This window comes from Octopus sinensis, linkage group LG3 (assembly GCF_006345805.1).
Source record: "Octopus sinensis linkage group LG3, ASM634580v1, whole genome shotgun sequence".
NCBI classification, from domain to species: domain Eukaryota; kingdom Metazoa; phylum Mollusca; class Cephalopoda; order Octopoda; family Octopodidae; genus Octopus; species Octopus sinensis.
In genome coordinates this window covers 120460265-120476096 of record NC_042999.1, presented here as the reverse complement: position 1 = coordinate 120476096, position 15832 = coordinate 120460265, and the positions used below count along the sequence as shown (strand labels likewise).

Genomic DNA, 15832 nt, shown 5'->3' with positions numbered 1-15832 from the left:
CTAGCTGGAGAGGCAGAGAGGACGTACGTAGAAAGGCAGTAAAATTCTTTAATCGAGAGATGTCTTATAGAAAGGCATACAAGGTAGTCTACGATCTTCCAAATTAAATGAGTTATTGGAAGGCACTAATAGTAGAGCAAAGGTCGTCAATATGTCACGAAATAGGTGACGTTAGAACAATGAACACAAGTAGAAAAAGGACACATGCACACATACACGCATGCACACAGACACAAACACACAGACACGTAAAAATATATCTAAGAATAAATAAGAGGATCCTCATTAGCCTGTATGCTCGCACATACACATGACTGAACATTGGTAGATATATATATATATGCATACATTTATAAATATACGCATAATTTGTATATATATATATATATATATATATATATATATATAAAGCGCTGTTCTTTATGTTACTTGTATTGTTTTCCATTTGTTTCTTTCGTTGTTCGCAAAAATGTTCGTATTCCATGTTTTCGTATTTCTTATTTCATGTTGTACGTACGCCGCACATTCATCTCAAAATACGTCCCTGCACGTATACGGCAGACACTATAGCACACGTATTCCCACACACACATACACATAAATACACACGCATACACACACATACTACTAATAACAAACACGTGGCTGATATACATAGCTAAACATTCGAGCACACGAGCGCCCACACAGATTCATGTCCCCTTAGTCTCTTTAAAAGCTAGCCAGACACCAAGGCGCCACCAGATTCCTGCGCAGCAACGTGGTCCACGGGATTATCCTTTCTAATGCAGCTGGTGACACTGATACACCTAAATCAACTTTAGAAGTACCATGTGAGACTACATGATCACCAGCAGCATAGTTTCCAGTATTTATCGTGAGTTTTCTCTACCTCTCCATTCGCTTAACTGAGCCTGAATGAGTTACGTTTCTGTAAAGGAAGCCTGCAAAGCTTAAGTTTGATTGGAACCGAACCCAATAGTTTTAAATAATAATAATAATAATAATGAAGATAATGATAATCTATCTATCTGTCTGTCCGTCTCTGCCTGTATGTCTGTCTTTCTGTCTGTCTGACTGTCTCTGTCTCTCTGTCTCTCTCTATATATAAATATATATATATATATATATATATATATATATAATGGAATAATTACTATGAAGCATTGTGTAGAATATATTGTATAAAATCGTGGGGAAGGCCAAAATAATGCGATGTAAATGCAAGGTAAATCACAAGAAAAGAAATATGTGAATTAATGTACGCTTACATTGTAGTTAATATTTCGGGGTTATGACCCCATTTTCAAGATATTGATGAATGTTGATGTACGTGTGTGTGAGCGAGTGTGGACTGGACATGCGCAGAAAGATCTTGCTATAGCAGCCAGATAGCTTCTTGTAACACCCTTCTGCGCATGTCTACTCCACACACGCTCACACACACGCACATCGGCAACATTCGTCAATTTCTTGAAAATGGGGTCATAACTCCGTAATATTGAATACCAGATAAGTCTACATTAATACACATATTTTTTTGCTTGTGATTTACCTTGTATTTACTTCGCATTGTTTTGGCCTTACCCACGATCTCTTACACAATATATATATAGACACACACACACACACATACACCCACACACATTTATTAAATTATATATTTAGATTTAAATAATAATATATATATATACATACACACACGGATAGATACATACATACATAGTTGGATAGACAGACAGGTAGTAAGATAGATAGACAGTTAGTTAGATAGACATTTGTTTTCACTAAAGAAGAATATTTGAAAAAGTCTGTGTGTGTTATAGAAGGTAGGTAGAACATTAAATATATATAAATAACAAACAGAGTGAATTACTTCCTCAGAAATATTTCATAAGTACTAAATGGATGTGTAATTTATCTCTGCCTCTCGTTATTTTACTGCTTAAAATATAGATATTAAAGAGTAATTCATTATTTCTTACCTAACAATCCAAAAGAACTATTGCTGTTATTTTATATTTAATGTTCTCTACGCATGATATAGCCTACTAAACCACCTTTGTCTGGGATTACTCATATCAGACGGGTATGTTCGATTGTTAGTGCTCTCAAATCCAAATCGAAAGAAATCTTTGAGCTGACGATGGAAATGTTGATCTTTATATTCAACTAATCCAGAAACGGCCGTTCTCAAGTAATCTTATGTACGTGTGATCTTTCGTTATTTTTCCCTCTATATCTGTGTGAATTATTTTTGAGTATGCATTGTCTGGGTGATTTTTCTTATAGTAGAAGAAATAGCTAAGATTTTTTGGCTGCTATTTCTAAAAGTTCGGTGTGTGGTAAAGTAAATTATTTTACTGAACCCTAATTATATAATATGTATATATATATATATATATATATATATATATATATATATATATATATAAGAGCAATGATACAATCGAGATTTAGAGTGCATTCTTTCTTTTTGCATAATTTTAATTGGACCCTATTTCCAAACTGAGCACTGGGAATACCGTGCAGAGAATTACTCCATTCTCAATTCATTGGTTAACGAATTGGCCATCAGGGAAGTTCTGTTTCAAGAAGTTTATCATGGGAGCCGAATTCGTAATCAGGCGAATGAGTTAGAAGCTGTTTGTTTCTAAGGGCAGGAGCCTACTGTCTGAAAAACCAAGGTATATATGAATTCAATACATTAAAGTATTTCCTCAAATAGAAAGCATTTTCAATTTAGCCGCGTATGTCTCATAAAAATATACGAATTTGCAACACTATTGTGACAAACCAAACACTAAAATTATTGAATATATGAAAAATGCACAAGTCCCATTTACATTCGGACAAAATGAATATAACACTGAAAAATATGCATCTCAATGCAAACTAGATTTTGAATAATCAATATTTTATAGACAAACATCTAACGTACAAAATCATAAATTTTGTGGCATAGAAACTTGTAAATCGTACTAAAAATAGAAGGTTGCTTTGACAACATCATACATAGGGACCATAACGCCAACTCACCAGATCTGAGTGTAGGCTAATAAACTCCCATAAAAGTATCTTGGAAATGGTTTGGAAGTGCATCTTTGATATAATGTCTCCCAAAATTTGATGCGTAATGAGATATAAAGGTAACAGTAATGAATCTGCATCTGGTGTTTTCTTTTCAGGATAATTATAGCAACCCACAGATTTACCAAGTTTAATGTTGTAGATTTCTATCCTATATCAATATAAGATCTCCATGCAGTCTCTGGTCTTCAGCAAACAGCTCATTAGGATTAGGCCGATTTTATGGTTTTACTCATCTTTCGACACGATTCGAATAGTAGCCTACTTAAAATTCTCAGATATGTACAAAGATAATGATCTGATAATGTCACTCAATATAAAAAAACATCTCGTCATGAATAGATTTAGGGATGATTTGGTAGGCGTATTCAATGAATTTGACTTACATAAATTTAGTACTAGTCATGCGATATATGAATTACTAGATTTTAACAGTCTCCACAAACACGGATTAAACAAAACACAAATGACAAATTTTCCTTATTGCATACGATTTTAAGTACACGAGTGTATCAGTTATATATTCTAATCAGAAGTATAGAAATTGCTTCCAAGAGTGTCTGAAACTTGTTTTGCGTATTGTAGTGTATGGATTACTTCTTGACTCACTATTACTTCTTATGATTGTATTCCTTTTGTATTCTACACATTGCCTTAATTCACCCACATATATAATTTGTTTATTTTACTGATGATATTGCATTTCGTTTTTATATTTCACTTTTACGTTAATAAAATCGCTTCTCATTTGAAAAATATATGCTTTGAAATGAAGTGCAATTGCTTTTCATTGAGTTTTAGCGACTGCCTTTTGCGCTGTGCCTCCTTTCGTGTGGAGGTTTACTGTTTATTGTTGAAATAGATTTTGCTTTATTAACATTTGTATATTATAAATATTTAGTTATTTGTTTATACTGTCTAGTTTGTTAAGACCAAAATTACTTTCAGAACATGGTTATTTTTTCTTTAGATATTGTGTATATACTAATAAATGTTACTCAGGCGTGCTTCTGTAGGTAAGCTTTGGACAGTAAATTATAGCTGCAAAATATGCCTCAATATTGACGCATATTCATTTGTAGCCCATGATAACAATTCAGTTTAGCTTTGTAGTCATGTCCAATTATGTGTGTACATTGTAACCATTCATTATATGTTATAATTAGTTTATCTCTCTGCTGATGAATTTTGTATATTCTGTTGTATTTAAAAAATTAAATCCAGAGTATGAATTCTCTATTTAACCGCGGATCAAATAATATGGTTTTCATTTGTACTATCTGTTACGTTTTGTTTGAATTTTATAAAATTTTTGTCTGTCAGAGGTCGTTGTTCTTATCACACTCATCTCTTTCAGATGGCCACATATACAAGCATTCATACTGATACTAAACCAACTGACAAAATGTTATACAACTTAGAAAATGGACTAATGAAGTACATCAAAATGAGATTTCGTGAAGTTTAGAATACGGATGTTTTTTCATAAGTAGAAATGTATTTGATCGGCATGACACGAGATCTTCGAGTTTGTTATTGCTACTGCAAACTGTCTTCAGTTTTTTCAATTTTCCTAGTTTACCGTAACATGATTTTCGTTGCTTTTCAAAGGCATATAATCATCTTTAAACCTAAGCTGAAATATCAATAATTGCGACTTCACATATCTTATCTGTGGGTAGAAACTGAATAACAAACGATCGAAAATACTTTTTTACATTCCAAATGCATTTGTACTTATATAGTTTTAAATTTATGAATTATTTTGCAATCACTTTTCATCATTTTTAAAAGTAAGAATATTTCGCCGTACATGTAATACTATTTATTACTATTGTCCATAATAAATATTGTCTGAGGGGAAAAGTGAAAAAGAAATGGCTGTGTTTCATAATTTATTTGTCTGTCAAATGATCTATTATTTAACAATTTATTTTTGAAAAATATTGTCAAATGTTCCATATTTTACACACTTTTTAATCATTTCTCAAATTTCGTATATTTTTATTAGCTTTTGTTATTGATTTTCTACATTCTTCTAATTTATTTTTTATCTCATAGTAACAAACTTTTTACAGTGCCCATGATGCTATTTTATAGTAAGGTGTAGTAATTTTTAATTCCTGTTAAGTTGAATATTGTACATGGAATATAGGTAAGGCAAAACAAGTTAACGTATTGCAGACTACACACTAAATGATTTATTTTTCAAAGAACTATGCATCAAATAAATAATGATTCCCCAAACTTCAGTGTCCTGAAGTATTTTTGCATGTTTCATGTACATAGACTAGATATGAAATGGATAATAGATTTTACTTGAAAAGTTCTCGGGAGAGCAGACTTAACGAAAACATTACATTAATGCTTTGAAATGTTAATAGTTGTCAAACTTACTCGTTCTTAAATTAGTTTACTTGTAAAGAGTTATAAGTTGTAGCACGGACGAGAAGCTCATCACAAGAAAACTAACGAAGGTGGATATTCTCCCACCACCACCAACAAAAAAGGAGAGCAGTGCAAAGAAACTACAAATTTCTGCATCTATCACAGTTTTCTATTAACACTAATTCTATTATGATTTAGTCCAAGATATGCTTTTTCAAAGCTTTAACTTCTGCAAGCCATAATATATCAACTATAAACATGGGAATTCGAGAAATGTGTCAGAATCTTATCTTAATATTTTCTTATGTATGGTATGCGTGTGGGTGTGCGTGTGTGTGCGAGCGTGTATGTGGATATATATTCTTATATATAAGTCACTAAAATCAGAAGCAGCATACGAAAAACGTGATATTTTTTCTCCTTAGTTATTCAGACCATAATCAAAATTTTAACTGCACATTTCATATGTTGGTGATGAAATGAAATTACTAGAAACATTTCAGAGAGACATGAAAGACTTCGGAAGGAAAACTAAATGACAATCGGGGCAGAAGTAAATCGTCTCCAGTAAACTGAATGAGTCGGTAAACAATACGAAGATTATTTCCTGTCAAGAAAGAACGTTTGTGTAAGAAACTTTGTAAATACCATATAATTTTTTAACGCATAGGCGTTTACATGCTGTGAAAATTAAAATTGTGATTAAATGAATTAATTATATTTAGTAATATATATTAAATTTATATTCTATGACATTCTGACTTCATAGTTAAATACGGCAATCTTCTATAGGTAAATATGGGTGACATCAAGCGGAAACAGCATTGGTTGAAAGAAAATATGGTGATTAACGAAGTCAGATTTTAACTGATCGACTGATAAGAAAGAGGCTTTTCCACTGTCTCCTGACATTTTCATGTTTTGAAGTGTGGTATAGTTAATGACAGAATTATGAATAATCTGCGCTAGGTACTCTATAAAATGTATGCATCATAAAATAAATTGGATGGCTTGGAATTGCTTGCTAGGATTATGATTGAACGAAAAGTTTAGCATATAAGTTCATTTTTTCGTTGTATGTGTTAGGATGAAATTTGAGATAAAAAAATTAAGTACTAAATTTTGAGAATAAATGGAAACAGGTGAAAGTCGAATATAATTACCGCATATCTCATTAGGAGATAGTTACAGCGTTATAAAGTTTAGTTGTAATAGAGTAATAGCAGATAATAAAAATACGTATAAAAATCATTTCGAACTTTGCAAGAAGTGCGTAAATCTAATCATAAATGATAAACTTAAATTTCACTTACACATGGCTTATATGTTACTTCGATTATTGTGTACGAATCGTAATTGGTATAAAAGAGTGAAAGTCAGTTTCAGAAAATTTGGAAACTGCTAGCTTGAAAAATAAAGATTTAGTAGGAATTACCTCAATAAAACATCAGAGTAAAAGAATTAGCTGTCATACACGCATTTAGCGCGGAGAAAATTCTGCATTATCGTACATAAGAAATGGTACACAACTACTTGAGTCGAGATTACGCAAACTAGAATAGCTAACAGAATGTAATGTATAGTATCATGAGAATTCAAAACACACAGATGACTTCGCAAGAGCATAAGATGTGCTGGACTGATTCTTTTGGAAATTTATATTAATATGAACATATGAATAAATCATGATTTTTTAAATAAAAATAAGTCAGACTGAAACCGGAGTGTGAATCATTAACATTTGCAACACAATAGCAAACTATGAGAACAAACAGTATCAGAATCCATAAAGACAAAAAAAAGCATTAAATTATCAGACAGTGGAATATGTGGTAAAATGATAAAATGTTGCACATTTGGTAAGTGCATGCAATAAATTAGCTATGAAAATATGAGAAAAGTATTATAGTATCACATAGATTGTCCCGTAGGAATTTTGTGGAAAATATAAATTATAAAAAAATAATAATAAGATAAAGTGTGCATACCGATCTCTTAATATAACAGTAATTCTTAGGTATTTCAACATCTAATGTAGTTATACAATGCACAATAGGAGGCTTGCTCTTGCTGAAATAAAACAAAAAGCAAATGAATGTGTAATACTCGACAGAGCCATATTTGAGAACAATTGAATTAGATTCACAGAAGACGACAAACAAATGTATTTTATCATTTGGATAGTATATCAGAAACTGTAACTGTGTGGTCTCTCGATAAGATATTCGCACATCAATAATACCAATCTCCAGATATATACTAGAGACAGGGTAAAAGAAATAACTGCAATAAGTATTAAAGCAATGCATGAACATAGTTCATTAGACATAGCATTATGTGCAGATTATGCAACCGTACAATAAGGTATCTGGCTACATTATCTTAAGCTCCTAGTTCTTGAGTACATTCTAGTCGACAGTAACATCACTTACGAGGGGCGTTCAATAAGTAATGCTCCTGACCCACTTCCCATAGCAGTAGAGCAACGAAACTTGGCACAGTTATTAGTCTTTTTCTACATAGGAACCACCCAGAGTTACGCATTTCTCCCATCGTTTGATGCTGCTCTGGAGACCCTTTTTGTAGAAGAACCTAGCTTGGTCCTCCAACCTCAACGTGACTTCAGAAAACAAGGCTGCATCATCTGGAAAACGCTTTCCTTTCAAAAACAACTTCATGACTGGGAAGAGGTGAAAATCAGAGGGTGCAAGGTCAGGAAAGTAGGGGGGATGGGGAGGAGTTCATAGCCATACGCCTGTGCTTCTGATCTGGCGACAAGCGAGTTGTGGACCGGAGCGTTGTCCTGCAGGAGAAGGATGCCTTTGCTGATCTTGCCCCGCCTCTTGATTTTGATAACTTCTCTTAATTTCCTCAAAAGTGAGGCATAATAGGCTCCTGTAATTGTGGTACCCTTTTCCAGGAAATCTGTCATCACTACTCCGTCCTGGTCCCAGAAGACTGTGAGCATGACCTTGCCAGCGGAGGGCTGCACCCTTGCCTTCTTTGGAGGGGGTGAGTCACGGTGCTTCCACTGCATTGACTGGGCTTTGGTCTATGGATCATCGTGATGGACCCAGATTTCATCCTGTGTAATCAGTCTTTTGAAAAAGCTTGACTCATCTTCTTGGCACATCTCCAAATTCATCCTCGAGCACTCGACGCGTTCTTGCTTCTGGAAAGGCGTGAGCAACCTGGGAATCCATCTGGCAGACACCTTTTGCATATGCAAATGGGCATGAATGATAGTTTGCACAGAACCGGTTCTAATCTTGACATCATGGGCTATTTGGCGAATAATTATGCGTCGATCTTCCAAAATGGCAGCCTCAACTTGACGGACAGATGCCTCATCAATGGCAGAAGCGGGGCGATCAGATCTGGGAGCTGTTTCCACAGAGTTCCGACCATGTTTGAATTCACGATGCCAGCGTTTTACAAGGTCATATGATGGGGCATCATCACCATAAATTACTTTCATTTCATCAAAAGTCTCCCGTGGTGTGCGTCCTTTCAAATACAAAAACCGGATCACTGCTCGACACTCAACAGGCTCCATTTCACACTTGACTCAGTTCAAACACCTGTAAATCAGAAACCACAAAATTAGTTCATAGCTGTAATTTGTCACTTACTCTATAGAGATATAAATGATTGCACATGCAAAATTTCAGCTAGATCAAACAACTGCAAATGGGTCAGAGGCATTACTTATTGAACGTCCCTCGTAGATGTAAATAATTTGTTAGGAAAAAGACACGAAAGTATTAAACATATACCAAATATGAAACATTACAATGATCTCGTCACAATAATCTTCTATATCTATTAGAGGAAAAAGAACAAAGTTAACTTTTCTTAGATGAAAATAAAAATCAAAACAAAAAATAGACGACGGGTTCTGTTCTGAGCAAAATGTTACTCGAAAGCAAATGGAGAAAATATCGAAGTACAAAGATCTTGAAATTATAACCAGCAGACTGAGACACAAAAGAGACTTCAGAAACAATAATAGCTGGAGTACTACGTGTGATAAATAATTGTTACTACCATAGGTACAAGGCTTGGAATTTTGTGCGGTTATGCATTATTCGATTCCATAGGTGCCAGTGTTTAAATGGTCCTGATTTCATCAACCCCAAAGGATCAAAAGCAAAGCCAGTGGCGTTTGAACGGGGAGCGTGAAGATCGATGAAATACTGCTAAGCATTTTGCTCGGCTTGCTAACGATTCGGCAAGCTCGCCGCCTTTTACGTTTGATAAATAATTACAAAGTTTATACAAGTGATAACAACGTTACATGTATTTTAAGTAATTGCTCAGCTGTGGTGAGCCCATATCGAAAAAACGGTCACTCACAACATATAGCTCAACACACAATATACTATTTCGCACAACACAAACCATATCATATACAATATACAACACAACTGAGATCCTTCTACGAAATGAATACGTAAACCTCTCAATGTCACTTGTTCGTACAACCTACATTCTAACGCGCTGCAACTTATTAATGCTACACAATTTACACACTATGTAGTCTACACAATCATTGTCAGACAGTGAGACACATATCGCCAATCACATATCATTTTGAAATATACTCTCCAACAAATTAACATGCAAATCATATTGCTACATATCAGAAGAAACAGAAAAATATCAACACAAACAACAACAAAAATCAGATGTAATATACTAACACAAGATAACGTTTCAGAAAGACATTGATGTATACAACCTAGAAACACATGGGTTTTCATTGGTGATGGAATGAAAAAACACATGTAACAGTTAAAAATAAATACTTCTCCAGTTTAGATTTCTACCTAGGTATTTATGTCTTTTTCTGAGCATACAACTGGTTTCAACTGCCTTAGGAGATGCGTAAGTAATTTCATTTAACTCAGTAAGATCAACTTTTAATACTTGTATAATTTCTTTCGTTACATAGTTACCTATTAATTTTTTTTTTTATTTTGCATTTATTTTGCATTTATATTACGCCTTTACAGACTTCCCAGATTCATTTGATGCTCTTTCATTTTTCTTTCTCAGGTGGTTTTGGTAGTGATCTCCAAGGGTTCGAGTTGGAGCAGTTCCCTCCCTTTCAAGTTATTATCAAGTTCGCATTCGGAGAAGAGTTTGTGCCAGTAGACGACTTTTTAACCCCAGGCTGTCTCTCCCCATAGGGACACACTTCCAGATTAACCATAGGAAAGCGATTTGATGTACTGTTATGATTTCCTTTTTGTTTCATAAAAAAATTGAATTACATTAATATTATTATTACTGAGCCCTGTGTGGTTAATTAAGAAAAAGTTATTACTAATTCTAATATTATTTTAAGTACTTCTCCAGTAGCGATCGTTGATTAACACTACCACAGTTGCTGTCTCTGTTCCTGTGGTCATCGTCTGTAGTTATGGCAACAATGTAGCCATTTTCTTCATGTCTGTTGTTGTTATTTTGTGAGCTGCCGCTGGCGACCAGCATAGTTAAGTCTGCTGGCTTTGCTCCAACTACTTTGTAGTATTATTAAATGTTATTAGATACAGTTCTTGTCTTGCATTTGAGATAGACATAAGTACATGAGAGTTGGTGGGATAGTGATCACACTATCATCTTATCTCCAAATTACTTTTAAAACAGACTTTTAATTTTCTTCTGTATTGGTCTCTAGGCCACTACACTGTGTAAAGCCAAAATTAGTGCACCCTGATCATAATACAGATTTGAAATTTTAACTTGTCTCTTGAGGCTTCTGAGTGAGATTGGGAGTCAACTTGCGCGAATGCAAATCAAAAGATAAATATATAATAATAATATTAATAATAATAACAACAAGAATAATAGTAACAATGATAATCATTGATGGTGTCACAATAAAAACACTGGTAACTGCGCAACCTTATAATCGCTACTTCATATAAGTGACAATAAAACAAAATATTGTGAATAATGTGGTAATGAAACTGAAGCCCTTGATGGTGACAGTGTTGTACTCGGCAGGCTCAAAGATAATGGTTCGATTCCAGCCCGTCGTTATCCATCAATGGACCAGCACACTCAGCGTAGATGAAAAAACAAGTCAATGCTGTGCTCATGGATTGTTACTACCTGAGCAACGAAATGGTGTTCACATTAGGGGATACCAACAACGTATGTATGATCAATGGCTAGAAAGAGGATTGTTTCACCTCACGGAACAGATATTATGTGATCAAGCTAGAGCAATAAGAAAAAGTCGTTGGTTTACAGAAGTAGAGCTCGAAGCTATAAAAAGACGGGTATTGGAAAACAGACAGCACAAGGGGAAACGAAACGATGAAAATAGAGTTCCTATTGATAAAAGTAATCTCATAGTAGAAATCAGAGGTGAAATCTCTAATAAACCACAGAAAAGGAACAGTGTTAGCTTGCTCGATGTGAGACATATAGATGGTCTGGGAGAAAACAATAAAATCAATTGTGACATGATAGATGAGCAAAGGGCAATCTACGACAGAACAAAGGCAAGACTGCAGGAGAAAGCGACATTATTTGCAAATTTAAAAAGGTTGATCGGTGTAAATTGAACCAAGAAACGAAAAATGTGAATGTAATTCTGAAATACGTCAAGACAAGAAACATCACGTAAACAAATAATTTGATCAAGGCAGCAATAATTGTTGTAGCAGAAAATATTGGTGTTGATATCAAGAAAAAGAAATATAATAGTAGAATATATCTATGGTGGAAAAGATGAGTACATGCTCCCGAATGACATTTCTGTGTTAGACTGAAAAGAGAAGGTGGAGCTTAAAAGCGAACAAAAATAGAGGTCACTAAACAGGAAGCATGATATTGAACGAAAGGGCCTGAAAGTGGTAATGGAAGGACTGAAACAGCGCCTCGTTGCAATGAAAGCAAAAATGATAAGCTACGACCAAATAATGAGGAGATACCAGCAGAATAGGCTATCCAGAGTAGATTAGAAGAGATTCTACAGAGAAATAAATGGAGAGTGCACAGATGAAGAATTGCTACCAGATAACATTGAAAGCCAAATATTTGGGAGTGACATTTGGAGAAATCAATATGGAGCAGAATAAAGATGCTGAATGGTTGCAAGAATTGAAACAAATAGTTGTCTTCCAAAACAGGCAACACTAGTCATTTTAGTGAAGGGAGTGAAGAAAATCGGTCAAAAAATGGGAAACCTGAAGGCCCCGGGCCCAGATAGAGTTCAAGGCTTTTGGATCAAACAATTTAGTGAATCTCTTGCAAAAATAGCTTCACAACTCAACACCTTGTTAAATGCCGACTAGGTAAAACCAGAATAGTTGACAATGGGTAGGAGAGTGCTGTGCTTGAAGAGCATCGAAAAAGCAAGACTGTTACCAACTACAGGTCGATATCTTACATGCCTCTTATGTAGAATTTATTGACGGGAATAGTAGTAGAGTCAATGTACGGACATCTGAAAATGTGGGATCTTGCTACATGAGCAGAAGGGCTGCAAGCGTAAGTGCAGAGGAACCAAGGACCAGCACCTGGTAGACAAGACTGTACTTTGAGTCTGCAAGAGGAGAAAAGTAACTTAGCCATGCCATAGATCGATTAGCGTAAGACGTACGATATGATCCCACGTTCTTGGATTATGAAATGTATGAATCTATTTAGTATTGCAACGGATGTTGAGCGGTTGCTTGAAAAAAGTATGGCGAAGTGGAGGATGGAACTGACAGCATATGGAAGAAGTTTAGGGACAATAGAAATCAGGAGAGTCATCTTCCAAGGAGACTACCTGTCCCGACTGATCCTTGTACTATGCATCTTGATTCTGAGGAAAGCAATGGCTGGGTATGTATTCAAGAGCCGCCAACAAAAAGTCAACCACTTGTTATTTAAGGAGGACTTCAAACTTTATGGTGAATGGGAATCCCAAGTCAGTTCTCCCGTTGATACGATGTATACTTTCAGTTCTGATATTAGAATGGAGTTCGGACTGATAAAGTGTGGTGTGTTAGTCTTGAAGGGAGGCAAAATCAAATATATGGACGGGATAGCGATACCATCGGGAGTGGTTATGAAGAAAATAGAAGAGAGGGGCTATAAGTACTGGGGGATACCGGAAATGGATAAATTGATGTAGAAAGAAATGAGAGAAAAATTTAAGGTAGATGACCTCAAACTTTATGGTAAAGATGAAGCCCAAGCTTTTGCTTTCCTCAGAATCAGTGTTAGTGGTATCAAGCACAGTACAAAGATCAGATCTTTGTACCGATCGTTGTACTGTGATTATTATTATCATTATCATTATTATTATTATTATTATTATTATTATTATTATTATTATTATTAATATTATTACTTTTTTTTTCTTCTTTCAAATTTGCTTCCATTTCTTGCCGAGTGTCTTCCCGACTCCTAGGGCAAAGAAACTCATAGTATACATTGGTAGGCCATTAAACCAAACTCAGTAGTTCGTTCATTTTTTTTTTTTTTTTTAAAGTTAAATTAAAATACATGAGCAGCAACAGTTCTCACATCGACAATGCTCTTCTCAATACGTGTGATGTACCAGTTAAGACAATCTTTTGCACTTTTTGCAGGGATGGTAAGCCAGGGATCATTCTCATATAATTTTCGGTTCCCTTCTTGATCATTCCTAGTGCTCCTACGATCACTGGTATTGTAACCGCCTTGAGATGCCACATTTTCTCAATTTCAATGAGTAGGTCTTTATATTTTCTGAGCTTGTCAAACTCTTTCGCTGAGATATTATGATCACAGGGGATGCTCATGTCGATCAATAAGCAAACTTTATTGTTTTGGTCTTTCACAACAATATCTGGTTTATTGGCCTTGATAGTTCGGTCTGTATGTACTGGAATTATTATTATTATTATTATTATTATTATTATTATTATTATTATTATTATTATTATTATTATTAGTGAGAGAGCAGTGCATGCAATTCAAAGTGACACTGGGGAAAATATACGAAGCCCAGTATACCCATCATGACTACCCGTCTGGTAAGGGTGCACCAGGCAGATGCATCACAACCATATGTGTTGACTTCAGTTGTTTTACAACTTTTGTTGTTATTATCATTGAATGAGAGAGCAGCGCATGCCATCAAGGATGATAACAGTAATGTCATTATTATTATTGTTATTATTATTGTTGTTGTTATTATTATTATTATTATTATTATTATTATTATTATTATTATTATTATTATTATTATTATTATTATTATTAATTAGAAGAAGAAAAATCACTCTTTACAACCACGACTAATCCGACGGAGTCGTCATAGCACATCAGAAGTTTAATTAGGGAAATATTAGAAGAGAAATATTTAATTAGGGAAATATTAGAAGAGAAATATTAAAACAGTATATCAAAACCAAAATTATTATAAAACACTAACCAAATATTCACGAGAAGAAAATTTAAAAATCAAAGTACTCTGTGACTTCTATAAATAGGAGTCGCAATAAATATGTTACAAACAAATGCAAATTCAACTTCATCTAATAATAATAATGATAATAATAATAATAATAATAATAATAATAATAATAATAATAATAATAATAATAATAATAATAATAATATTATTATTATTATTATTATTATTATTATTATTATTATTATCATCATTATTATTATTATTATTATTATTATTATATTATTATTATTATTATTATTATTATTATTATTGTTATTATTATTATTATAATTGCAAAGAACGATTTGTACCAAAATAAACGTCTGTAGTATTTCAGAGTATGTGACAGACAAAATTATGAAAAGTTTTAAAGAAATATAACTGAAATGAAGTTGAAGAAAAACTACACGCCAACGAAATATCTGGTAGCATAAAAAGGAATCCTAATCAAAGAAGCTAACCATGAATTAACGGAGCAATTAAATTAAATTGATATAACGACCTTAACGGAAATAACCCATGTCACAGTCATCATAATGGCAATAAGGGGTACTAGAGCAACACGGTTTGAAATAAAGAGAAGCATATTTAGAAATACGGGGGTGTTTTGAAATGTTATTAGCTTCTGGTAAAGGAAAATAAAGGAGGAACTGTTAACTATGGTTTTATTCAATATATTCCTCACTCAGATTTACACAGCACTTCAGTTTGTTAAGTGCTGTGAAAGGTTTCGGATGGTTGGTCCTCGACCCAGGCCTTTAACGATACTCTTAAACCCAGGAGCTTTTCAACACCCCCTCATAGTCAACATGCAATAAATTTCAAGACAGGAGATTGTTTAGAGAAAATCCAGACGCCTAACAGAAAGATAGATATATCACCTAGCCAAAAAGTGCAATATGTATAGAC

At 34.0% G+C, this 15832-nt stretch overlaps 1 long non-coding RNA gene across 1 annotated transcript; it reads left to right on the top strand.

The window, feature by feature from the left end:
- Positions 1-732: 732 nt before the first annotated feature.
- Positions 733-4518, top strand: LOC118762799. Its single transcript, XR_004998547.1, has 3 exons — positions 733-877; positions 2514-2687; positions 4448-4518. It is a non-coding gene; the product is annotated as an uncharacterized LOC118762799 (long non-coding RNA).
- The last annotated feature ends 11314 nt before the right edge of the window (positions 4519-15832 follow it).